This window comes from Bombus impatiens, unplaced genomic scaffold, assembly GCF_000188095.3.
Source record: "Bombus impatiens unplaced genomic scaffold, BIMP_2.2 scf_0320, whole genome shotgun sequence".
NCBI classification, from domain to species: domain Eukaryota; kingdom Metazoa; phylum Arthropoda; class Insecta; order Hymenoptera; family Apidae; genus Bombus; species Bombus impatiens.
Genome location: NT_176739.1, coordinates 108,796 through 136,116, shown reverse-complemented (window position 1 = coordinate 136,116; position 27,321 = coordinate 108,796). Strand labels below are relative to the sequence as shown.

General features: G+C 35.5%; 1 protein-coding gene across 1 annotated transcript in view; it reads left to right on the top strand.

Moving 5' to 3' along the window:
- Positions 1–522: 522 nt before the first annotated feature.
- LOC100742024 (probable cationic amino acid transporter) overlaps positions 523–27,321 on the top strand; it is a 66,278-nt gene continuing 39,479 nt past the window's right edge. Inside the window, exon 1 of the mRNA XM_033320631.1 lies at positions 523–1,363. The gene's annotated coding sequence lies outside the window, so the exon portion shown is untranslated. The remainder of the gene's footprint in view (positions 1,364–27,321) is intronic.

The window sequence follows — 27,321 nt, the reverse complement described above, 5'->3', positions numbered from 1 at the left end:
GGAGGGGAAGCATGGTGAGGCTTCAGTGGTGTATCATTTGGCAGGGGTGTTTCAGGGGGTGCTAGTGATGGAAATAACTTGACACAATCTACAATTTTTCTGTGGAACTATCATCCCAGTTCTAAAAAATAATGAACAAAAAACATACTTGATGCTAAAGTACTAATATACTTCTAATATTGTACTGAACTATTGTTATTTATTTGTTCAGTATACCATGGATGGTATTATAATACTAAAATACCATGCCATAGATATACTACAATTACAAAAGTTTACTTGCAATAATGTACTAATACCAAATCATTTTCCAGGTGTTCCTGTAGTACCAATAAATCCACAACAAACAATGTAACTGGTTACACTGCCAGGGGTCTGGAAACGATATTTTCATGAGCAAACCGATACCATGAAGAGGTCTAAACCATCATTACTATAGCTACCACCACCATCACCACCACTCTGTTGGGGGTGTATCGTCAGGGGGTTGCACGCAGGTGGGGATTCGCGATAGTGGGGTCGGTTGTCTAGGGGCGGGATAGAGGCTCGACCAAGGCGGACAGAGACGGAGGCAAGCTGAGAGAGAGCGTAGCCCCACGGAGTACCGCCACCCGTGTGTGTCGCACTAAAATGTGACTCTGGCCAACAGCATCGGGAGCCGTGTGTGAGCGCGAGCGCGAGAGCGAGAGAGAGTCGTGTGTGCCGGAATTTTCGTTAGTTTAGAAAGCGGCAGCTACGTTTTTCTCACTTAAACAGCCGACCAGCGAGCTGACACCAAATAACACCAACCAAGCAAGAACAAAAAGCTGAGGAAGAACAGAAAAAGAGGGCAAAGACAAGAAGAGAAAAAAGGCCCAATAAGGAAGGGAGGAAATCCGGCTGGACGACCGTCGTTGGTGAACCAAACATATCATAAAATATCATTTTCTCGTAGCTGTGGATCACTTGGCTGGTCTGAACTAGCTAGAATAGACGAAGCTGGACTGAATGGTGAAGAAGAAGAAGAGCCAGCGTACCTAGTGCAAGGATAGGAGAGACTGATGGGTCATATCGTGCGAGTCTGATCAAATCTAGACCGATAGGCTTATAGATAGATAGATAGATAGGTATATATGTGCATTTAGAAACGGAGAGAGTGTAGCTGGTTTCGTCCTCCGTTGTACCATCGTTATCCTCGTCTGTTCGCGTTCCCCTGCTACGTGTGGCAGCACAACTGGCGTGTTACACGTCCAGGATCACTCAGCTAGTTCCGATGACCGTTTTGGATTAGTGTACCAATTCGTACCACTCCACCGTGAACTGTGATTCCTTGTGGCGTGGACGCAGAGGAGGGTGACCGCGACGACGGGGTAGACGAGACGAGGTAAGTACCTTATTCTGTCATTTTCTATTAATTGGTTGTACTCTTTGTCGAATAGTGTTGGACAGACTTCTATAGACTTGGATCAGTTTTGGTGCTTTCTTTTTTAGAAAGATTACGAGTTCTAAGCCTCTACAAAAGCTAAGTCTTATACGAGCTTTGTCTTATGGAGATATTTCAAGTAGTTAATGACTACGGATGATTGAAAGGGACTGTGATAAAGTAAGACACACTTATTGGGGTAATTCTTGTCTGGCATAAGAAAGTTGGAATGTAGAGAAATGGTGTTGATAGTCTTGTTTGCTTAGCTTTGAGCTTTATATAGGATGGTCTAAGTGTCTCTAGAGGAGGATCCTGGTTTTTATATTTGTTCAGAGGCACTAAGGCCGGGAAACAAGAAGTTAGACTTTAGGAATCTTCATTGGAATAAAGATAGAGATTATCTGCTAATACAAATTATCTGCTATCTATTGGAAATCATTTTAATTGCCAAGAAATTTCATAAATTTGATCACTATTTGTTTTCCAATTTCATACCATTGACCCTAATCAATTCTCTATAAAACCGCCTTGAAAGACATCCACTCAGTTACAACAATTCACAATGTGTTATCACAGAGGTGATATTTCCAGAAAAGAAGCAGTCCATCGCGTGCACTGTGATCTCCTTCGCGATGTCTAATTTTAGATCAGTAGTAAACAGTAGAAAAGAGAACTATTTCTCTTGCTTATGGTCCTCTCTCCATTAACTTTGACGTTCCCTTACTTTCGAAGACGTAGCACGAACCTATACATATATATAATATATCATTCTGAAATAAAGAAAGCTGGTTAATTTGCGACAGGCGGCGGCATTGCATGATCCATGAAACGGGAAGAAAGGGAATAATTGAAGAGGAGTTTCGATTCGAATTTAGTCTGGTCGGCTGATGAGGAACGACATCTTATTCTTTTTCCTTCTTACACGTCGATGGAATGAAGCATGTCAAACTTTCCTTAAGAACTGAGGCGACGGATAATAGAAGAAAGTGCAAAAGATCCAATGTTTCCCTCCGAGGGGCTAGAAACTTGTTCTTGTCGTTAATTTCAGATTAATTTCTTGAGAAATAGACAGGAGAAAACCTTGTTCTGAAGAAATTTCGCTGGGTTTTGAAATTGAAAAGCTGTGAAAAATGACTTGATATCATTTTTAGTTTCACAGTTTATAAGTCTAATGTTGAGGAAATTTAGATGACTTTCATCAACATTTTTTGAGATACAGATCTTTCGGGAAAATATTATTAAAATATAGGTTTGAAGAAATATTGACAGCTTTTCTCATTAATAAGTGGAAAGTTATGGAAACGAATTAGATAATTGTTAGACTTGGTCTTTTTCTTCTATAATTCTTTCATTCACAAAATTTTATGTAACTACAGATTTGGTAATATTTGGAATTTATCTTCTGTCACTTTTCTTCAACTTAAATTATCCTATTTATACAAAAAGTAATTTCTTCACAGTCCTTGTTATGTCAAAGTAAAGCTTTCAAGTTCGTTCCTATTTATTTAATTAGCCTTTAAAGTTATTATCTATTTTCCATCCTAAAAAGATTTTTCAAATAAGATACCAATCAGTGTAATAATTATTTCAGTTGTTCTGGGATCAAGTGTCCCAAGGCTAGGCAATATAACAGTGCTTTTCTCCTTCGCATATTCCCAGTGGAACATCTCTATGAAGGTCCTCTTCGATCTGTCCGATGTCTAGCACTCTCGTTTCCAGTAATACCTGGCAGTGACATTAAACGGCCCTGTCCAGGCTATCGTATTTCCGTGACCGATCGACCAAACAGTTAAGCCGCTCGTCGTAAACACGAAAGACTTGTCTCGATGCGTCGGGAACGTGATAAAAATGTTCCTCTGCACGCAACAGTAGCCTCTTTACATTTTGTTTATTTCAACTATGATCATTTCACGTTAAATGACAAATTTCTCTATATGAATATCTAAAGAAATTATTACTCTCTTTTGGGCTTCAAATTGAAACCGTGAATTGCAAAATAACATAAGTTCATCAACCAATATTTTGACAAAATCAGCTTTTTGTGCTTATCCTTTAATATATGTCAGGTTTCGTGTAGTAAATATCGAAAGGAATTATTATTCTCTTTTGGGCTTAAAATTGAAGACATGAATTGCAAAATAGGGCAAGCCCAATAATCGATATATTGAGAAAATTAGGTTTTTGTGCTTATCTCCTTAGAAGTCAGGTTTTATATGGTAAGGATTCTTCGCTTCAATTTGTCAGAAGTAGGAGCTTGTAAAGAATTTTTGCAATATTCAGCTTATTGATTTTCTGTTCAGTTTTTGAGATGTCTGTGATCTTGCTGGTCTGAAACCTGGAGACTCAAGAGGACTGGGTTATTTGGAATATAGAAGATTCATAGTGTGTACTAAAATATAGGAGATTTAAATCTAGAATGCAAGACTTCATTAGATGATTTAAATACAGAGATTTAGGAAATGCAAATTTAGAATATCAACACATTGCACATTTAACATATGAAGAAATTGTAGTATAGGAATTCTAAGCTTAGATTGTCCACAAAATCAATAACATTTACCCTATTGAAATAGCCTGAGTTTACATTAGACATAGAGGATCCAATTTTAGATCAAGGAGAATAAAATACGAAAGGTCTAAATTTAGAATATAGAATTTCTACCTTTACCATTCAGAAATTGAAACATACAAACTGTAAGCTTAAGATGTCAACAAAATCAATAGCACATTTATTCTATTAATGTAACCTGAGTTTATATTTTTAATACATAATTAATTGAATAATTATTTATATATATATAAAATAGAAACTTAAATCTAAGAATTAGAATTTAAATGCAGAATACATGTAGAACTCCTATTTTGAAACTACAGCAATTTTATATAATGTCCAAGAAATTTCAACCAAACGATAACAAAATAATTTTATTTCTTCTATCATCCACGTAATTCCCTGAAATGAAGAAAGTAGAGAGTAATATGCCACTGCCAGAATTTGGAACACAAAAACAAGAACAAATGGAGGGGGAGGGGTTGAGAATATTAAGTTGAAGAGACAATTTTGCAGACAAGTTTTTCTAGAAATACCTCTTAATGATAGCTCATGCTTGTCGTTAAAAGTAAAAGAAGAGGAAAAAGGTCGATTTGAAAGAGCAACGACGAAGGAAACAGAAGTAAAAATGGAGAAAAGAGGAAGGTTTTTATCGAACGAAAGTTTGTTATATGACCGCTTGATTGCATCTCTGCATATATGCTTGTCAATTTTTTCCTGACCACGATAAAATAGAAGAGCAAACAAAATAAAGAAGCAAATGGTCCGTGATGAATAAATAGTAGATGGTATATTCAGATCTAGTGGGAGCACCAAATTGGAGCGATAAACTGGAAAGTGGGACGATAATGTAAGGATTAAATTGGTCCCTGGTCGTTTACAAAACGTGAAACATTTTCCAGTGTGAAAGGCAACAGTTTTCATTGGTTGATGATCCAAATACTATGAAAGAGAAGAAATATGATGCAGAAACTGGCTTCTGTGGGATTATTTGATTTAATGGTTTATGATAATATTCGAATACCTATACAAATAATTTGTGAATATATTATATGCATTGTACACTGCAGGTCATACGTATTAGGACACCTATTTGTTACATTGATTGGAGAACTCAACTAAATTCTATTTTAATAAGCTTTTTTACATTATGAGGTATAATTAGAAAATACAAGCAATGAAAAGAATACACTTTTTATTAGATATTGTCAGGTGTTCCAATATTTATGGCTGGTGGTATATGTACAGTAAAACCATCTTTATTACCATTAACTATATGTTTGATACTATTCATGCTGTATTCAAATATTTTACAACTACTATGGTAAATGTTCGAATACTATCGTGAGCCACTGTATTTTTTTTAAATGAACGCTGGGATCCAGTGCTAACGTGAAATTGCTCGGAGTACTCTACCTTGCTTCACGCGAAACCAGCCATTGTGCGAACCTATTCCTGTTAATTGACCGACTTCTCGAGTCTGTGCGATTATTCGAGGCAGCTATTCTCCTCAGCCATTTCCGGTAATCCGTATTTTCCTTGTTTATTCAGAAACCGTGTAACTGATACCTCCTTTTCTTACTAATTAATCGTATTCCATGATTATTATCCTAATATCTGCTTCTATGGATGATTTACCCTATACTTAAGAGAATAATCGTCGATTGTCTGAATGGCTTGTAATGGAGGAACTGATAATGTTGATTCGAGTTTGGTGGATTTTCAATGGGTTATTTCGAACAGCAATTGCTCAGGCAATTTTATTTTTCCTAATCTAGAAATTGTTCAGTGGACTCTTCATTCTGCAATTTATAATTCGATTCTTATCTAAATTATCTTTACTAGAAACGTAAAGCAAAAGCTCCGTGAGAATTGTATACATAATAGTTACTTTTCTTAACCTAAAGATTCATCTGGGGACATTTCACTTAACTTTTTCTGAACATGTACTGTTTCTATCGCTCTGTTTATTTATGAATTATATTTATTCTCTTAAGCCATTCACATCGGACTTTTATTTCATTGTGACTCGATTTGTATATGAAATATGTTCCAAATAATTATAATCGCGCAGAAATCGAATCATAAAGAAGTGAAAATTCATCGAGGCTACTGTGAGAAGTTGACTGAAAGATTTTTAGGTTAGAAAAAGATAATTACACAATTCTTTTATACTTGTGGGCCGAAGTGTTTCGAACAAAAAGTAGAATTCAAGGTGGAAGGGCGGGTTTTCAAAGAAAGCCACAAAATTCTCAATTAGGCCCAGCCTAACGCTGCCTTCTGTGAATTTTTAGCAGGGTTTCTTGATTTTTATTCTTGAAAGACCGACTTCCAAGCGGGTCAAGTATGAATTCATGCGTCTGGCCGCGCACTCGTTCATACCCATTCCTGAATTAAATATCTGGTTTCATACCTATAACTATATAACTTAGTTATGCTGCTTAAGATAGTTATGGAATCACTACACTACTTCTTTATTTACTCCTACATCCATAACTATAAGAAAGCTTCGAATAAATAACACGTAGTGTTCCAATAATTATGGCGCAGCTGGCAAAAGGGCAATTCTATATGTAAAAATAAGTCGAACATATACAATAAAATTTATTCAGAGCACATTTCGTTTTCGATTAAATTAATGTTCATTGATTAAATTAATTTTAGGATGTCTGACTTTATTTTGTAAGCTGCACTTCGCAAGATAAAGGTTATCAAATGGTTCTTAACGTAAAATTAACCGAAATGACAAAGAATTGAGAAATAAGTAACCTAACCTAGCTTAATGGTAGTAGATAAAGAATTAAGTAACCTAACCTAAACTAATAGTATTAGATAATTCTTAATTCTTTATCTTTTAGGTTAACAACACTTAACTTGCAAAGCATAGCTTACAAAATAAAGTCTGATATCATAAAATGATAAATTAATTGAATTTTTCATTCCTCAAATTTTGTTAAACTATTGCTATAGCCATCCATCGGTATAATACTCTGAGCACTTAATATTACTGTAACTTTCAATGATACACATCCATTGAAAGTTAAGATCCCTAGTTGTAAATTAAGTACAGTCGAATTAGAATCAAAGACTGACAGAATGAAACACGATTGAACGTGAAGAATGGCGTAAGAGTTAGGTATTAACCACTTGTACAGAATCAGCGTTGAAGCTTTTCACGAAACTCGTTGAAATCTTCAAACGAGACGACGGAGTACGTGATTCTATCAAATCAAACTCATTAAACGAAACATGTTATTGGGTGGAAAAAATACTGGTACGAACCTGATACTAATTGCTTCCATTCTAATTGCATCGATGTTGTGACCTAACTTGTTAACTTTGCTAAGTCACAGAAGACAAAAATTATTACGAAAAATTAAGAGACAACTGTATAAAAAGATAAGATTTACATAATAAGGCGAGTAGAAACCGTGAGAAAGTTTGCGATACAATAGATCGAAGAGTGATAATTTCTCCTTCTGGTATCGATAGCACAAATAATTTCAATGCTTCGACATAGCAGATCCATTAAAAGTGGATGTCCTGTATAATCAGTGGCAACGTTCGAAAGTACAGGGGAGAAAAAAACACGACGGAAAAATAGCGAAACGTTCCGGCATGAATATCAGTCGGTCGACGTGCAAACCGGAACAATCGCGTGCCACATACACTATCGGGTAAAAGTAGGAGGGCAGAGCTTAGTGCAAGCACTAAAGATCAATTTACAAAGCGCCACCGAAGCTATCTGAACGTTTTACAATATAACCTCTCCACTAAATCAATTTTACACACTTTAAATAATTTCACGAATTTCGTAGATACACACACAGATCAAATGTCTATTTATAGTGCTTTTAACGAGCACTATATACATATAGTGATTGATAAAAGTACATATATACATATATATCTTACAACTGCAATGGTTTCTTTCGGTTTTTTTCTGCCTAGAAATAAGATTTGGCTTATACTTCTTCGCATTCGTTCTTTATTATTCATCTGCTGTTTATCCGCTTTTAACAGCTTTGCTAATTTATGAAAACCGGGTCTCTAAGTGATAAAACAGTTTCTACTGCTCGTTGAAATCTTTTCCTGTTCTTCTCTTTCATCCTTTCCTTCTTTTTTATGTTGATGATTGTGAAATTGTCGGCTGGAAGGATAATCTCCAGCAGCAGACTTCCGGTTGGATGGCTTTGCCTAGGCTCCACCCATTACCACGATGAAGTAAAACGTATTTCCCATTCTCTGCGATTATTTCTCGTTAATACTTTTTCGCTTCTTCCATCTGGTTGCTCTCTTGTTAGCCAGCGAATGTTAGCCAGAGCAATTTGCTTCTAATCCGTTGTTACTCGGCTTGGAAAATTGTTGCCAGGCTTCCATCCACTTGTTCTACATTCAGGTTTTTAATCATTCGATAAAAAGTTAAGGATCAAGTAGTAAAATAACGTGTAAAACACAGGCATTGTGAAATTAATATACAATTTTATATTAATATATTTATAAATTAGATATTTATATTAATATAAATATATAATTTTCAATTTACAAGTCCTATGATAAATAATATTTTTATTTTTCCCTCAAATTCTTGTAGTCTATATATTCGGAAAATAATTTTGTATATTCAGTGAAAATTTACTTGATTTTGCTGTCCTTGGTCCCAGGAAAATTGATAAAAATGAATTATATCGTGGAATTATCAGGATTGATGATAAAATAAAATCAAATTTGATAATAAAATAAGATACTGTGGCTTAAAAATTGCATAATAAGCAGAAACAAAGCGAAGAGATTAGATAGTGAGTCTTCTAAAGAATACGGATGAATGAAATTTTAAAGGAGGGAGCGTGGTAGAGCAACTGAAAGATACTCTTTGTTCTGCACAGTATGAAACAGCGTTACATCCTACACTTTTCCTCTGGAGGAACTATGACCATCTCTAGAAACTTCTACGCCCTGCCTCAGGCGTTTCCCGCCACGTTTTAATAGGTTTACTCTTTAATGCAAGTTAGATTCAATTTTTTCGCTCAACTTCCGACAAACCTGCGGTCTCGTAGCAAAAAATTGTTCCAGTGAAATTGCTTCTTAGCAACTCAGAAACCGTATAAATTCAGTTTAACGAGCTATTATATTGTAGATCTTTCGAGAAATCTGTTTTTTCTCTCTTTTCTTCTTCGCATTTTCTCGAGAAATTGTTAATGTAGGACGCACCCGGTGCGTCATCAATTTGCAACAATTTAAGATAAATTAATTGACCAATTTACAATAATTTTCATTCATTCCAAGTGCATTTAATCGATAAAAATGATAAAGACGAAGAATTGGTTAACACCACTAATTTCTAGATTCCCGAGTTTCATTATGCATATGAATTAAAAAAAAAAACAAACGACTTGGTATCATAAATTCATTATTAATATTCAATTAAAATTAACAATTAAATTCATTCTTAAAAAATGATGTAAATAATGGTAAAGACCAAGGCATATTTTAAAAAACTTGTTATCGCTATTCTCTATTTTCCAATTTTGGTGTTGATCGATGATAGCTTCTGAACGCGCGCTACTTGACAAATTTTCAAACTCGAGTTTCCTGATAACGAGGCCTCGGACCAACAAATTTTATTGTTTCTTTTCGAATTGCCAATCAATTGTCCACAAATCGTGATATACCCTGTACATTTTCGTGTATTAATAGATTACGAATAGGGTTAGGCAGAAATAAATTCTTTTCGACACACTTCGCATTGATTACATACAAATTTTGCACAAAACTCGAGAAGAATTCATCTCTGCATTTAATATATGCATTGTTATATGTGCATCTTTGCACCTTCGAATATTTCGTAAATGCAAATATTTCGTATCAATATCAGTGAAGCAGCCTATGAATTTTATTCCTATCAGTCCCTCTATAATTCTTTTGTATAATAACTATGCCACATAGTGTCAATGTTTAAAGTATACCTTCCTCGGTCTTCTCCACTCGAGAGGATCTTCTTTCCCGGGTTCTTCTTTCGCACGAGGAGGCTTCCTGGTATTTCTGCCCGTTGCATTGCGGTAGATCGATGTACCAGAGTTCAGGGTTACGTTGTAAGGCCTCCTCGTCGCCAACAAAATCTGCAGTCGCGCGTACGCCGCGTTAATCAACGACAATGCAGTGATATTTCGTTAAGAATAATTCCCTGTAATTGACGAACGACAGCTTTCCTCCCGTGAGAGCTTCAGTAGCTCGAAAATCTATCGTCCTTCTAAAATGGACGCTTTATCTGGTATTATAAAACGTGTCCGAGACGGAATTCCTCTATATATCGTCTAGGAATTTTTAGACTTTTATTTTTTCAACTTTATATTTTTAGAATCTTAGAGGCTTTACTTCTTTTTGTGTCAAATTTAGATCAAATTGTGTTAAATTAGCGTTTAATTCTGCTAAAACTGCCAAAAGTTCGTTTATACTGAAATTTTCTTACAATTTTGTTGGAATTTTACTAGGCCTTGATTCCTAGGGACATTTTTAACGAAACTGCTCATAGTTTGATTTTGGCTAGCTTTGTTGTATGCTTGTTGCTAATTCTTTCACTAAGAACATCCGTTTTCTCTTTTATGTGAATCTGTTTTTGAATTGTTTTTGTTTGACGATTCTGATATTTTGGTGACGATTCTTGAAATTCAATTCCAACACTAATTATACATCTGTACAGTCTCCGGCATATTTTGTTGCCGAACTTCGTCCACAAATTATGTAAGGTTTTGATAATTACTGTTCGCCAGTTTTAGTTTCCGGTAACAGTTTCCATATCACGTGCACGCACACGAAATCTCGCTTGTTCCACTTTACTTCTCATTAAAAGTTTCATCATTCAAGTGCATTTTCTCAATCGTAGTGAGAATTCCTCTCATCGTAACGTTATTAATAAATTTCTTTACCATTTTCTAAGCTCTATTTTGTAATTTAATATTTCAAAAATCAATCTTAATATTTAATCCCTTTTTCGAGATTTCGTTATATGAATCTTTATTTTCTTAAATTCTAATGTTTTACTAGAACCGCGCTTTTGTCAGTACCTTGTACTTTTTCAAATATTTTTTTCCGTTTGTTATTCTTCAATTTTTTAAAATCTTCTATATTTTAAATTTCGAATCTTGTTTTTAAAACGAGCGGAAGGAACGAAACTTTTTCAACAGCTTGAATAGGATAGTCGAACTTAAGACCAATTGCAGACCGATTTTCCGCGGATTAAGCCTCGGCTAGAAATCGTAAGCCGATTTCCCCACGGTTTTGTAAAATTCCCGCAATCTAATTCTCCGTGGTCTCGTTTTGGACGCGTTCCAACCAGATAATCTCCCGAAACATCTGTTTGCCACCATTTCTCTTAACTCTGAGTAATTTTGATCCTGGCCTTGTCTTTGTTTTTCTTACTGAATGTCTAGAATTTCCAAACATTTTCCAGTTTTTTCCATTTTTTTTCTCAAACTTTTATTAAAGAGAATTTAGTTTTTAAAATATTTATATCCTTCCCTATGGTTTCCTCTCGTACCTTCAATTTTACGCTTTAAGTTTATCTTTTTTTATTTTAATGTTTTTTAATGTTCTACATTTTGTATACAGTAATTTACATATTACTAACCTCGAAACAAATAATGTATCAAGGTCAATAGCAACTAAGAAACAGAAATCTACTAGACAAATCAAAGATATAAAAAAGGTTTCTAGATCTAGGAAAATTTCCTGGATGTACATCCTGCTTCTATTTCTGTTTGCTCATCTAGAAGTTGGCATTGGCTTTTTCCTTGAATTGGAATGGATAGACGATTAATAGTTTCAAAATGAGAATTGTCGAAACAACACCTTCCCTCTACTCCTGTGATTTTGTATATTTTATTAGATGAAATAAAATTAAAATAAAATTGCAATCGTGCAGAAAGGCTAATTTTATAGGGAATTTTCGTATCTTAACGAATATGTTTAACAGGTTTATTTTTTCCCCTATACAGTCCAACCGGAATGGTAACCAACGAAGATTAGTGGAAATGGAATGAAAGTAATATCACAATCATGCAAATGAATACAGAGAATATGCCATACGGAGAATATTTGATTTCAAACGATGATTAGGGTAAATAAAAATGTAATCATGCAGATGAATGCACCGTATAGGGAATTTTCTATGGCGATCGATTTCTAATGAAGATTAGGGAAAGTATAATGGCGGTAATTAACGATTGGAAACGATAAATGGTATAGAGACCTCCAGCCTCATTGCTCGGTGGCATGCACGTGGAACTGGGTCACGTGGTAGGAGATAAAACTGTTCTTAACTAGGAAAAATCTAATTGTGAGCAAAACAAGTCGCATTCGTATTCTTGATCCATTGATTAGATAGCAGCGAAGCTTCAAAGGAATCTGCCAACCAGTTCTGTCGAATAACCAACGATTCCACGTGTGAAAATATAAAATTTTGATGAACCTGGCTGAAAATAGGGGAATGCAAATTGATTCTCGCTCATAATTAAATTGTAAAGAAACAGAAGCTATGAATGGACCCCTGGAATAAAATATGGAATAAAAAGACAACGATTAATCCATTCAGGGTTAGAATAACCTCAAAATTTCATTCGCATTCGAAACCATAAAAATTCCAAAAAGACCACCTTTTGCCACTATGAGATATCGCTTCAGTTGTTTCCAAGTTATTTACACTTGTTTAATAACGTTTCAATTGACATAAAAATCTCACCTCTTAAGTACTTTTTAAGGGGAAAATTATTTAATGAAAAGTAAGTAATGTCAAAATTATTCACATACGAATTTTTGTGGCAGTAGTCTGATGTAGGCCTAAAAATTTAAAAATGAATTTACAGTATAATATACATTTTTTATTTTACATTTTTCACTATTTTTGTGCAAAACTCATACGTTATTAAAGAAGATACGAGAAATCTGGTGTATCTTTAAACGAAGTTCAACCATTTAGAAGCAATAATTTAATGAGATTATAGCCAAGTGGAAGCGACATTAATGCGACCATTTGTTGCAATGAGCCACGTGGAGAAAAGAGGTGCATGATCGATGACCACGATGGCTGGCGAGCGTGCGTGTCAACGTTTTCACGGTACAGCGCCGTATTTTTTGAGTGGGCTCTTCGCCCAACTATTACGCGACGATCGATTTAAATTCGCCGATGAAGATAATGATCAACCGTATTAATTATCGTTGCTCGAGCAACGGTACATTAATAAACTTTTATTGTTATTGTTAATTTTCAATTAACAAGGGCTGAACATGTTTGCCGGCTTCCTAGAAATCGTCATTTATTATTGTCCAAGAGGCGTGCGTCAATTTTAATTAGACAAGTGGGACAGTCATTTATACGATCGGTGTTTCGCATAACACGACACATTTTCAATGAACAGGTTGTACAAGCGAAAGGATCGTATTAATGAACTTGTCGTTAATTATCCGATACTTTTAATTCGATAATTTCAATTTAATTTGACTAAGAAAAGAAAATAGCCTTAAAGAAAAAAAAAACTTTGTTTTTATATTAAAATGTATAAAATACAGTAAGAATAAAATTCAATATAATATAATAATATATATCGCAATGAGATGAGAACGGAATGAAATACATATCTTCGATGAATTTTCAAGTTGCTAAAGTTTCAAATGTTAATGCAATTTGACATTAGGGATTATAATTCCGACGATGATACATTTAATTTTCAGTAGTAGCGTTTTCAAGTATATCACGAGAGGGATTAATAATAACTCCGGTTTTATCCATTGTTTCGCAAGAAACAACGCGCAGTCGAAACAATCGAATTACATATTTCGCGTTGCCAATGGCTGACCCGCATCCTAACCTCATTTCAACGATATATACTATACGTTCCAATCCTCTGCTCAACACACTGTCTCTACCATTTTACTGGAAATACACGGTTTGTTCGTTGGCCACGACATTGGAAAAATAGAGGGGAAAAGGTATTGAATCCAGTTACATCACACAGTTATCGACCCTAATCGAAATGCAATTAGCGACGTTAACAGGTTTTATCCACTGTCTTCATTCTGCTTCGCTTTACACTCCCAGCTGGATGTCGATTTAATGAAATCTTCTCTTATAATCGAGTTTCTCCTAAACTTGAAATATTTTCGATTGTTTCAAATAAAACTGGAAATTTTGAAACCTATATTATTTTCCACGTGTTTCGAATCTCCATATTTATATTATTTTACGAATTTTTCAGATTTCGAAATTTATATTGCATTTATGTTACGAGTTGGTTGAATTGATGAAATGTTTTCTTGCACAAAATTTCCAATATGTTTAACACATTGCAATGAGATCTCTAATTTTAAAATATTCTCAAAATAAAGAAATTTCCCCGATATGGGTACTGCCAGGAAATGAAATCGTAAAAATAACAAGTCGCACCTAACCTAAAAAAATGGTCCGGTAGCGGTCTGGATCCATTTAATTAAACGCGCCCGTGTATAATCATCGTGGTAGCCATGTAAATATTCATCCAGATCATTGGAAAATAAAGAATGGTCGATGTTTAACATTCGAAACGGTTAGGGACGGGAAGAAAAATCGTTTGGGTCGTTCCGTTCAATTAAACCGGTCGCTCGAAATGGTAATTGCGGCAGAACGCGATGTTTTTGACGCTGTCACGGTGAAACACGAGCGAACGTAATTGCAGTTCTACAAAGACACCATTTTACCTGGCGCATCCTGTCGTGTACACAACTGCCTGTCCGTTAAAATGTCAGCCCTTGCAGGGTTGAAAGAAATGTGACGACTGTAATTATTGCGCGGGCAACGTATGCTGTTATTTGTTGTTGGTATCTTCCAGTTCATTAGATGCTGGTGTTTCGTGTGTCACATTGTAATTGTTTTTAATCGCTCAAAGTTCCAGATCCTCTATTATGAACCCTCTGGAGGAATTACAATGGAACGCATCTTAGAAATTGTTCCTTTAAACTATAGCGGGAAAATGGTACATAATAGGTTAGTAGTACGAGAGATTCATTTAATAGCATTAGTAGTAGTAGTTTAGTAATACTAGGGTCCTCATAGCAGTACACTAGGTCCCGGTGGAGGAAGTATAATGGAGTTTATCTTGAAATTGTTTGTTTAAAATATAGCGAGAAAATGGTAGATAGTATGTTAATTGTTAATAGTACTAGGTTCCAGAGGAGGAATAATAATAGACTGCGTCTTGGAATTGTTCATTTAAAACATAGCGAAGAAACGGTGGATAATAGATAGGTTAGCAGTAGCAGATTCCAGCAGAGAAATCATAATTGAGTTCGTCTTGGAATTGTTCGTTTAAAATACAGCGAGAGAAAATTATTAGATTAGTTTAAGGTAAGAGTAATTTCTATTATGGTCTCATTGAGTCATTCATGAATTTCGATGCAATAGTTTGAGGTTAGGTTACTAAATTTTAGAATTTTCAATTTTATTTTGTACTTTTTGCTTTTTACGTGGTACCGATGATCTTTATCATTACTTGTAAAGTATAAACCGAAATAAAAATTAATGGTTAGGTTTATATGCGTAAATTGTTGCATAATATGTTCATAAAACTTGTCTGCGAGTGTCTGAATACTTTTATGAGCTTGTACATATTTCCCATGGTTGTCTTTATCTCTGTTAATAAATGGAGTGTGATAGGTTAGGTTGATACAATTTTTTGTATTGCTGATTTGAAATTGCTGATGCATTCAGAATGTCCATTTGACAGTTAGATCAGAATGTAGAAACGGACTGATATATCGAATTCTCGTCGCTCAAAGGCGGGGCATATCCTCGTTGGATCAGGTGCGCCGAAACCGTATGAAAACCAGGTCAAAAGAGGGCCGTGCGACGAAATTAGACCGTGGTCCTTGACGCAAAAATACTCAATTCTATTATTGTAATACACGGTATTGAAATATATTTTATTTGATTATTCATAATCGTCCAAGATTCCCCTCTTGTTTTTAAAAATGTCAGGAACAATTGTGAAACTATTTCATATTCTCTTCGAATCTCAGTTCACTTTTCTTAAGCGAATGGAGCGAAATTTTATCAGCTTGAATTTCTTTCCTACAGGTTTTATTCTTATCGAGAAAGGTTTCAAATATTTTGCTTCATATAACAATCGCATAACGTAACAGAGGCATTGATACGTACCTCGCAATATTTTTTGAATTTTTGAAGGTTTAAGCGACTCCTGTTTGCCTATGGAATATGATCGACGCTTTCGCTATGACCAACGCAACTGTTGCGTCTTCACGCGTTTTGACAAAATTATGTACAACTAGAGAGAGCGAGGAAGCAATAGATAATGTGTTTGTACAAATATATGTGTGAAACAAATTTTTGTTTAATCTTTGTTGCTCTGATTTTATTCATAAACACATGAATTTGCATAATCATTTAGTCTAATCATTTCTTAAACTAAAAGCACATGAAAAATGTATAATTCTATACATTAAATAATCTAAATCCAAAATTATGATATTTTGAATAAACAAATCTTTTCGTAACAAGCTATAAACATCTGACAGGAATCTCACGGATGTAAATCTTTTCTTTTACTTGGTTCTCGAGTTTGCCAACTGCAAAAGTTCTCAACTTTCAAGTCGGAAGTTTCTGTTCCATTTTTGATAAATTTATGCGGTGTTTCACGGTCGTACGCGTTTCCGTGTCAGAAGTAAAAAGATTTCTGTGCGAGTGTTTGACCCGGAAAGGCCAGGTTGAAATCGGATGCTCCACACACCTTGACGTTGAATTACGACTATTTATACGACTTTCGAACGATCTACAAATTATCTTCGTGTCTGAAATCGAAATTTCATGGAAGTAGAATCGCCCATAAAAGAAAAAAATCGAACGCGTGTGTGGTTACGTTTATCAATGTTTTACGAATATGTTATGTGTGCTATACGAAATACATAGAAATTTCATTAATCTTATTACGAGATTCTACCATCATAATTGGACAAGCTTGAAACAAATTGGAAAATGCACGTAGGAAGTATAAGATATTTAGTGCAAGTATGTATTTCACAGGAATCACAAAAATATTTCAAGAATCAATTATCCATTGTATTAATAAGACTCTCGATATTCAATCATTTTAAAACTATCTATGCTCTATATTATACTCTATACTTAATATATGTTTGCTGTAAATATACTGTAACTCCTACATACGATACACTTTCAGGTTAGTTTCCAACTTTTTCTCTCGTCATAGTGTTAATCAAGTTTTAAAATGTTTTATATAAGATGCATAATATATATACATACAATTTTTCTGTGATGAATGTTGAGATACATTGACAAGTCACTGTATGACTACATCTATCAAACGAAATTTTGCTTAAGTTATTTATACAGTTGGTAAAAATAGAGAAACGTAAGGCACGCCGATACAGGATTATCTCCGTGAACTTCAAAGTCGAGAAATAATGCACGAGGGTTGAAATAGGCGATTGGAGAAGTTGGGTTACGCCCCCGATAGATGCGTCCCTGGGTTCAGGTCGTTCTCGGTGCGAAGGTCGACCCTAGAGAAGTTGGATGACAGCCAAGAACCGGCTTGCTAGCTATCTTCATAGGGGAAATAAATTCACGGGCAAGTGTGCCTTCGTTTTCTGCTGTTCCTGACACGAGAACGAACTGTGGGATGCTTTTCCCCTCTTCACCTTCCTCTCTCCATCCGATTTAATTGAATGAGATCCCACCCCCGTTCCATCCTTTCTCCTCCTTACTCCGCTTTCGTTTATCGCAGACCTACTTTTTCACGCGTTCAAGTTTTTCTTTGTCTTTACACTCACCCCCTTGTGTTATCTTATTTTAGAAATGTCAAGATAATTTTTTCCTTGGAATTTTTCATCTTACACTGCTTTTACTTTTTATTTATGTTTCGTTCCTTTGTGAAACAGCTCCGTATATTTCCTCCCTTAACCATGATATTTTCTACGAATTTCTAATTCCATTTTTTACAGGAGCTTCGAACAGTGTTGATTATATCTAGTTTGTTTCTGGAAAACTAATATTTTTTGTGGGTCGGATTTTTCTCTTCGTCCGTGTGTCCTTCCATGCTCTTTCCTTTACTTTAATTTACTACCTTCCCACATTTTCATTATCCTCTTTATCTCTATATTTTCCTTATTCCTAAAATATTTTCTTCTGATACTCAGGTTATATTTATATGTCCATTTTTCTTTTCGAATACCTATTTTCTTCTTCCTTTTTCACGCAACCTACTTCTTTTTTCCTTCTAATTTCCATTAGAACTTCTTTCCTTACCCCAAAGCTTTGAAGACTAATTTTCCGCTCCGTTTTCTAGGAAAACTGCTATTTCCTCCCATTTTCCGTAAATTTGCCGCCACATTTTTCCCCCGTTTCCCCCTAATCAGTTTCCTCAACTATATGGCCATTAAAAATCTTGGAAAATAAATTTTCTTAGTATTGAGGATCCGAACCTTGTTCAATCTCGTGGTGGCCAACCATGTTACCCACTGAGCCAACCATTCTATTTTGAACCCTTAACCTATTTTCATCTATTCCTTCCATTCGAATCCATTTTGTCTTCACCAGTGGTTTCCAGATGAACAACGGTTCGCACTTTTCTCGTGATTTCCCTCGAAAATTGCTACACGTGAAAGCATAGAAGCATGCAGGGCATTGTTTATCGTGATTGAAATTAGGGTAAATAAAGTGTAATGAATCTTCTTAGGAGTCCAGCGGCGAATTATTAATGTTTCGCGACAGGAAATCGAGTTCTTCGTCTTACTGGCAGGTACAAGAGTTGGGCTTTGGAAAAACGCTGCGGGAAACGTCTGGATGCATCGCGTGTATACTAGTGCTCATAAGACTTTTCGAAAAATTTCCAATTTTTAATGTATTGTTTGATACATTTGTTATCATTATTGAAATATAGTTATTAAACTTAACAAATGGTGGGGAACCGTTCGAAACCGTGAAACATCACGTGATCCAATTTCGTTCCCACTTGGAAAAATTTTTAAATGATTCGCGCCGGGAGTGCTCGCGGTACTTTGTTGCCTTAAAAAAAGCATTAAGTGAATTTTAGTCGACAATGCTCTTAGAAACAATTTTCAGAGTATATAACTATAATGTACGATAATGTATGATAATAAAAAAAAGTCGTTGCATTGCCTTGCTCAGTGCAATTTTATTTTAACGTCTGACCATGTACGAAGTTACTCCCCTTAAAAGTTGGCTACCATGTATAATTCCGTTCTACTTGCCTGTGTCTGACTACAGTCTATTACATTCTGGGAACGCTATATTCTGCCTGTAAAATTCGTGAGACAGATTTTAGTCGATGATCGTGACACAAACAATTTTTGTAACATACAACACATGAAGTATAAAAGATATATACGAAGTATGCTTTTACATGTACGATACTCACAAAGATAAAAAAATAAATTGTTCCATTATCCTGTTTACTAATCTTATTTTATGGCCTGTATGTGTGCTATAAAAATCTTAAAATGAATTTTCGCCAGAAATAATTATAATTAAAATATGCTTATAGTTAACTAAAAATACAGATTATTACAATATTCTGCTTACAGCAATTTTATTGTCAAGTCTGACCATATACAAGGTTGTTTTTCTTAAAAACTGAATGTTACTATTATAATATTGTATGTACATTTCTCTTTTATTTGCTATAATCTGATCATAACTTATATTCTACTTAGAAATCGTGTCATTCTGTCAAATTTTGCGAGACCATTGCGTGTCCGAGCATATAGTGTTTAATTCCACTTATAGCATGTCTAGACGGACATAAAAGCTTTCTAATTTTATCCCGTTTTATTTCTATTCGATTTAACGAATATTTACGATAAAATGATCGATTCAGACATTGAGTTCCATATAGTAAACATTGAGATGTTGTTCTATTAGCTAAAACATGTTCCATACTTGCACAAGGTTACAATATTTTTTTTATTCTTTTTTTTGATATTTTATGACATTTTTCTCCCAGTTCTGACAGAAAGAATGATATTCTATGATTTTGACTACGATTTTAAATTACCCGTTTCGTGTGGATACATGTTTTAAAGAGAATTATGAAAAATGCCTTGAATAAAAAAAAAAAAAAAGAAAAAGTAGGGAAAAAAGCGGATATCGCGCTTTTCTATTGGATATTCAAGGGGATGCGGATGAAGAAGTGCGGGATGCTGGTCAGGACGTGCTGTAAATAAATCCATACCGGTGCAATATCGTTTCTTGCAGCGGCGACCTCGTTAAACGCGTAATGGATAACCAATAGCAGTCGGTAGATTAAAGGACTGATTCGAAATTGCGATCGTTGATCAGCTTAACGAGTCACGACATGCGAGAGGTTTCAAAGGCGTCTATCCATGGAATTGGCAAACGTTCTCTGTTTCCTTTCAGATATTTCCAAAAATATCCTGACCTGTATAGGTCTTCGCACACTGCAAAAAAGAGAAAAAAAAATTGTACTTGAAAAGCAGAACTTTTTTCAAGGTCACTATCCATGAAGGAACTCTTGATATTCTTTTGCGAAAAATTTATACAAACTGATTTGATATAAGAATCAAAATTATTTAACATTGATAATTCATTTAAAATAAAAATTGATTTGATACGTAAATGAAAAGTATATATCTAATTCATTAATAATTACTTCATTCCATAATACAATTTACCCTTTCAGCTAAAAATTTGTACACCATTGCATTATTACGAATTAAAAAGAAAATTGCTAATTATTCGAACTTTAGAAAATGAGAAAAATTAAAGAAATTGCTCAGATGTGAAAAGAGCCTTATATTTCCAGGATTACCAATAAGGAAAATGATTTTTTAAAAATTCTGTTCCATTGTGACTCCCCATCTGTAATAAGCCATGGACGTATTTAAAATTAATAGAATGGAAAGTGGAATAACAATCAGTATTGCTTTGGGTTATGGATACTGCGAAAAGAGACCCGAATAGGGAATTCCTTTGTCCCGGTTGTGCTGGAAGATGGAGGCCGTGATTGGCCGACCAGTAGCGAAGCACTTTCCTCAAAGAAACGTTCAGGTTCTGCTGAGTTAATTGTCCTCGAGCAGTTTCTCTACATCATTGGCCCGGCATCGGTGCCACTAGGTCATTTCACGGCTCGATTTCTCAAGGAAACGCCTTATGGTATTGTCAGCACTTCTATCGTCTGATCTACTGACTTCTGACTAGGGAATTTTATTCATGGCACGCATTGATGCATTGAAATTGTAATGCGATGGAATGTACAGATCTTTTTTCTTACATAAAAATGAAAAAAACAAGAAGAAGGAAAATTTATTTTCTGGAGCAAGTAGAAAAATACCGGACAAATGGTTTATACGAGGAAAAAATAGCGTAGATACATCGACAAAGGGATTCGATCAATCACACCAGGTTCTATTTGACAGGAACCAGTTACCACTTTCAGCGGACTGTAAAAATATCCACGGGTCATCTATGTCCATTTTCATGCCTTAAAATACAGCGAGTAAATCAATGGATGGGTGCAACGAAGCGTAAACGAGTATCCATCGAACGAGATTTCATTCGCCGGCTGTTCTCAATCTGTCACGTGATTTATCTGTAGCAATGGCGGCAGCAAAGTTAACGCCATAGGGTCTCTGACCCCGCTAAGTTTTATTTATGCGTATTGCTAGTAACAGAATTTTAATTTGATAACTTCGAATTAGACAACTTCACACCTCTCCTTAGATAAAATTTCTAGAAAGCCGCAAAAAAAATTTATTTTTTATCCTGAATAAAAATCTCACTCCTACAAATATATTGAAAATTTCGTTACTTCACGGATAGGTTATGTACAAACTAATCTTCACAGGTTGGTTCATAACTGAAGAGCGTCTGAGGCATCATCTGTGCTGCGATTTCGCGTTGCGTTTACGCATCACGGCTCTTCCATACGATAATTCTACTGTCTGGCATGAAATACGTCTGGAACGATGATATAATTAATGGTGAAACTAGAGCACACATTTCTGACGGCAGACTGAGTTGACGTCTACCTGGCTGTCTAATTATAACCTCGCGTATTTCACCTTTTGTTTTTGTTTTCCCATTTTCTCTCGTTTTCCTTCTTTTACGACCGCATTACTTCTAATTGCTTCGCTGCTTATTACCTTCGGCGTTTCTTCTACCCTGTTCACGGTCTTAGTCGTTCTTGCTACTAGTTGTTTGCTAAACAATTATCGTTTGAGGTTAGGGTTAACCTAACATTCATAATTCACATTGTTACACATGCGCATGGTTCACAATGCGCAACTACAATGTTCACGAAACGTCGTAATTTTGTTTCTTTTGGGCTCGGCTCTTCCTCGGGAGCCTGTTCGACAAAATAGTGTTAAACATAATACTGTCAAGCGTGTAACAGGCTGAACTGCGATATCCTGAGCTGTGAAAGACTGTAACCTAACCTTGTTTTCCTCACTATACAAGGTATTTCAAAAATTGTGGTACAAATAGAAAGTGGGTGGTAATGTATGACAAAATAAAACAAAATTAAGTTGAAAACTGAAGGTATTGCAGGTAAAGATACAGTTTTCAGTTAAACAAGATAGGAAATTTAGTCTTCCCAAATTTTTTTCTATAATTTGACCTTATTTGTTCAGAAGAAGCATACCCTTTCCAATTGAATCACAATTTCTAGGACACTCTGTATAATTCGAAGTGTAAGGGTGATTTTATGCAAATTGTGAATGTTGCAAAGCTTTGGAGGTTATTGTAGGTTAGGTTTTCTCGTTAAAGAACTGGAAGTGGGGAACGAAGCTGCGTTGAGCAGCTTATTTCTGATTAACCATCGCGATTCTTCCTTAATTACGAATTAAAAACGAGCGGAAAAAGAGTAGAATAGAGGAGAATGCAATTTTCTGAAAGTTTCGCAGAAGGTTTTCTTGGGGGGACACCTGTTCTCGCTCGAAAGAACTTAGAACCTCGTTAGGAATTAATGTGAGAACTTGGAAGTTTTTCATCTATCATATTCATCCGGTAGCACCTTAGTTGGCTTCTTTCATAAGTAGCCTTCTTCAACAAAGTTGATATTCTGATGTAATCTTTAGGTTAAAACTAAACTAACCTAATTTATATATTATTAACTTTGCTTTTTAACCGATATCAACCTTATCAATCAAATTATTTTTTAATATTTCGACTATTTTCTCTGCAAATTTGTTGCGAGTACATCCATCGGAAGTCTCGCAAATCTTCAAAAGATATTTACACCTTTTTGGAGCAAAAAAATAAGTGCGTTTCACCTTGGCAAGCTCTTGGCGAACGTCTAGGTTAGGTCGTATCGCGCTTCTTCATGCAGAAGGCAGTTTAGTAGCCGGCGGCCCCGTTTATCGCCCGTTGCGGATGCACCGTCAGCCATAAATAAACAAATGAATCGCGCTTCATAAATTTCCTCGGTGCACGAATCCACCATGAAAGTTTGGTAAAAGGGTAGAATTCTCGTTTCCATGCCTTTCGAAATGAATGGCTTTGGATGAGCCTCCTTTCGAACCATTAAAAGTTCGAAAAAGAACTTTAAACGACTTTATGGCGAGTTTGGCATTAGTCTTGTATCATTTGACACATTTGTTGCTATGAAAATAGCCAAGGAGGCGATACTACGTGAAAAAATATATCGAAAATATGGAATGAAATTTTTCTATCGCCTCTTTTCATGCTGCACACACCTAAGCCAGGTTCTCATTAATTGCGAGCAAGATTTCTCCGAGAATATGCACTAAATTAGATTTTCGTCTAGAGCTTGGAGAACTTGTTTGATCGTGGTACTTCCAAGTTAACCTCTTTCAAACTTTTCACTGGGATGGATAATGTGCTGTCTGACGCCATGTTTGAAATCGTTCAACAGGAGCGAATTATCCGGGGCAAATCAGTTAATGCCGGATAATAGCGTGTTCACGAAAAAAATCTAAAGGAACCTCGTAATCTATTTTGAAGGTTTCGCAGTTCGTTCCACAAAGGAGGATGGAACCCTTTACAGATACCGAGTTAACTCTTAAAATAGTTCCTCTAAAGTGTGTTTTACGAGAGTGTACATGAGATAGAATGAGGTGGGATTCGTAATTTTGGAGGTGCACAAAATTCACAGTGGTACGAAAATAAAATTTGCATGGCATCGAGAAATCTCTCAACAAGTTTTTTACCTAATAATCTTCGAAACTACTTGCCAAAATTTTCTTCTCTAAATATCGAAATTGCAATTTCTCTACAACGTTCTTAATTTTAATTTGTATTATACACTTTACGCCACTATGGTTTTTATCGAGTTAAATGTGAGGTTAAATTTGGGCAAGGTTAGGTTACAGTTGAATTGGATTTGGGTGAAATTTGGGTTAGATTACAGTTTAGGTTACTTTACGTTGTTACTTAATTTTAATTTGCTTGGTACTTGGTTACCTAATTTTAATTTATATCGTGCACGAGAATAACCACTAATGGCCTTCATCACGTTAAATATGAAATATCAAATAAAATTGTTGTGGTCAGCTATGATCCATGCCAGGATTAATAAAACTTGATAAATTGCGGCAAGGTATACGCTTGGTAGTTTGACGTCAGAAGGCTATCTAACCCACGGAGTTGAACGATATGGATAGTGATACAATTAACAACAATATACTGCAGTTGGAATTTCAGACTCAAGGAGACAACGCAGATGAAAGAGACAACATGCACTGCACGCATCAGTCGCCAACAAACAATCGCGTACAAGCTCATCTCTCTGAAAGACTCGACATCCGGGACCTAGATTGCGTCGTGGAAATGCCACCTCAGAGACATTCCATTATTATTCATAAAAATTTCCTAATCTGTAATGTGCATCTTCCTTTTGGAAGAGCAATTTGGAATAAGCATTTTAGGAACTAATATTGAAAGTAAAATTTCGGTATGAAGTATTACTTTAGAGGTTAGAAATCGTTTGCGAATAACGATTAACCAATGAGTCTTAAAAATGATATATATTCTGTTCTCACAAGAATCCTTATTCCTTGTTTATTCTCGTCTACGATGTTTCCTAATCTCTCTATAAGCCTTTACAGGCCTCTTCTTGCTGGAACTATGAGCATGAACATTTTAGAAATTATTTAGAAGATAAAATATCAATACGAAGTGTTGTTCTAGAGGTTAGGAATCGTTCACAAGTAATAATCGACATATTTTGTCCTCACGAGAATTCCTCCTAACCTTTTGATTTCCTTCCTAACCTTTAAACTATCTTTTTGTATAAAAATGTCCAGAACGATTGTTTTTAGACGCCATTTTCTATTTTTGAGTGAACATTTACATGTAAACGAAACGCACTCGGTCATATAAGTTTTATTGAAGCGAAATAGAAATGTAAAATAGACAGAGAGAGGTTAGGTAGAAGTTTTATGAAAGAAAAATCGCGTAAAGCTTTCGAAAAACTGGTCGGAACTGTGCGAAACCGCGTACGTGTCCGTTATGACGGGAAATGCCGCGTCGCATACCGACGAACCACTTTTGTGGCTCGTTACCAAGTAACCGGAAAAATCACGTCCCGCCCCCATTGCGCTGAAAGCTCGCGATTATTTCTTGCACGCTCGTGTGCATGCCCGAACGTCATCCGTGAAATTGCGAAACTTTCATCCGCTATTCTATCGTGCCGCCATCTCGCCTTTAATTGGCATTTTCGTTTCGCGTGCATCCTACCTCCGCGATGGAAACGCACCAGAAACAACCGCTATAAAAACTTGCTCGACGGAGAAATTCCAAAATAGTTTTGATACTTGGAAAGTAAATTGCCAACTTAAACTTGATGCGATTTAACTCAAACTTAACTCCAATGTAACTGAAAATTGACCCGGATCTAATTCAATTCTAACCTAGCTTTTCCCAAATTTCATTCAACCTAACATAAACCTAAATTATTCTCAAGTTTACCCAAATATAGTATAAATATAACCTTAACGCTAATCTATAGGCGTGGTCACCACGATCCAATTATTTTAAATGAAATTTTGCTTTTACTCAAATACAGTCTAGATATAATCTAACCTAATTCAAACTTAACTTACAGCTGTGGCCACCATGGTCTAATTATTTGAAATAAATTTCTCCATTCTCTCGTATATTTGGATACCATTTTAATATACAGATAAATCATTTATTATCAAATATTTAGCTGTATGGATTAAGGCAGTATTCGAATTGAAAGATGTCGGACAGCTTAAAATGTAACAGTTGATTTAAAATGGGCAGGATTTGGATGCAGTAGAATGGGTCTGTGAGCGATCGGACAACGTTCAGGAATTCCATTAGCATCGCTGAACGCAAGGGGCATTTTCATAGACGCCACTTTCGGAGCGTGCCTTGAATAATTTATCTGCCAGTACCCTTCACTGAGTGCACCTTTTTTTTCCTGAACGATTATCCTTCCTGTTTACACCCTTGCACAATCCTTCTTTTCTCTATTGCGTCCATGCTACTCTCTGGAACTACACTGGCGTCTTTCACTCTATTTTTAGTCCACTGTCTTTTTCTCCTTGAAAGTAGCACCTCCCTAAATGGAACAGTCTGTTCTAAAAATTGCTCATTTAACTTTTAGCAATCACTTTCGAAATATCTCAATATTCTCTCTTCTTTTATCATTTCTAATTAACTTCTTCGTTGCACGAGATATTTCTTCGATCTAAAGTTCTGATTTTCAACAATTACCTACGAAATATTTCGATATTTGTCTATCTGTTTCGTCTATTTTTTATTTTATTACTCTCATAGACAATGTCGTCGTAGTTTTAAGAAATGAATTTTTCGTTTCGTACAAAATTGAGATAAACGTTTGAAAATGGCATCTACGTGGAGAAAGGTTGCTAGAAATAAATGTTGATACGCTAGAATGTCCTGGTCGCGTGTTGGATAGGTGGTTTTCTGTTTGGCCGTGGTTTCCCCGGGGCAATATGGTTCCTAGCAAGTGACTAAGAGTGATGAGGTCGCGGGACGTAATTTTCTTCTTTCGCGTGGTTCTTTTTTTCCAGGGATATCGTGTGGAAGGACAAAAGACGCACGCTGCGCAGACGACGTCAGACGTCGCTGGATAATAAATCGATAATTCGCCTGTGCGACTCCCTAACCTTTCGAAAATCTATGAGGGACATTATCGAGCCCATCCGCGAATCTTCATGTCAAATTTTCATTCGAATCCAATAATTCGATTCTAGGGATTTTTTTTCTTAAATTTGACCTCCCCATTTTTCTGTAGACTTTTCTCAGTCTTGTATACTAGACCTCAATTTTTCTTTACGAAATAAGGAAATATTTAAAAAATTGGCTTTTTCTTCA